Here is a 1,104-nt window from a genome sequence, read left to right as displayed (position 1 = left end):
AAGGTGGTTTTCCAGGGTGAGGTTGATCCATTGCACTCCAGATGTGCTGAGCCCTGAGATTTCCCCCAGTGTGGGAAGCTCCACTGCATAATTGGTGGTAGTGGGGGACTGCATTCCCACTTTCCCTGTTTTTTTTAAAAAAAGGTCAACCCAACAAAGTTAACAACCCACTTTCTGTGATAAAGTCTCTGTCTCACAAAGCCACAGATGCCCAGAAAATGGCTTGCCATTAGAATAGACATACTCCAGTGCTTCTAGTATTATGATTGTTTTAGTCCAGATAAGTTATTATGAGAATATCATGTACAAGGCAACTTATAAACAAATTTACTTTGTATGTTCAAAATATTGGAATAACAGCAATGTCTGGTGAGGGTCTGCTTCCTGCTTTCTGGTTCACTAACAGCCATCATCTCACAGTGCTCTGTGTGGTGGAAAGAGTAAGAGAGTTCACTAGGCTGGTTCTCTCTCTCTCTCTCTCTCTTTCTCTCTCTCTCTCTACCAATATAAGGATACTAACATCATTAGTCTAATTAATCTAAACTGGGGTCTCCTCTATAAGGGCTTTCGTCACCTCACATTCATCACCACCCAAAGGCCCTGCCTTCTAATACCATCACACTGGAGTTTTCATTTGAACATATGAATTTAGAGGAACACAAACTTTAAATCTATAGCAATGAAACTTGCTAGGTTTTAATAATGATGCTCTCTTTAAAATTCATGTTATTCGATCTCCAGCATGCAGCCAGCCCCACCCCCAGGGCATGCTGAGACCATGTTTGAGACTGGGTGTGGTAGTGCGCACCTGTAATCCCAGCACATGGGAGGCTGAAAACAGGAGGATCACCACAAGTCCCATCTGTATAGTGAGACCCTGTAGACCCTGTGCTAAATACATAAAAAAAGATTTAAAATTCATGTTAAAACAACACCTAAGACCCAGTCCTAGCCCAGGTCCGGAATTTCTGCTGAGTTCCAGGAACCTCCAGACCCAATCCTACCCAGGTCCGCAGCAGGAATGAGCTGAGCACAGCAGCCAGACCTAACCCAGACGCAGCTAGATAACTCCAAAATCTGTAGAGCTCCACCTGAACTTCAGTA

At 43.7% G+C, this 1,104-nt stretch overlaps 1 pseudogene; it reads left to right on the top strand.

The window, feature by feature from the left end:
• LOC111816960 lies at positions 1 to 129 on the top strand (annotated as a pseudogene).
• Positions 130 to 1,104: the final 975 nt, after the last annotated feature.

This window comes from Octodon degus, unplaced genomic scaffold, assembly GCF_000260255.1.
Source record: "Octodon degus isolate 3935 unplaced genomic scaffold, OctDeg1.0 scaffold00003, whole genome shotgun sequence".
Taxonomy (NCBI): Eukaryota; Metazoa; Chordata; class Mammalia; order Rodentia; family Octodontidae; genus Octodon; species Octodon degus.
The sequence above is the reverse complement of the archived record's forward strand: the minus strand, read 5'-3'. Positions and strand labels throughout refer to the sequence as shown.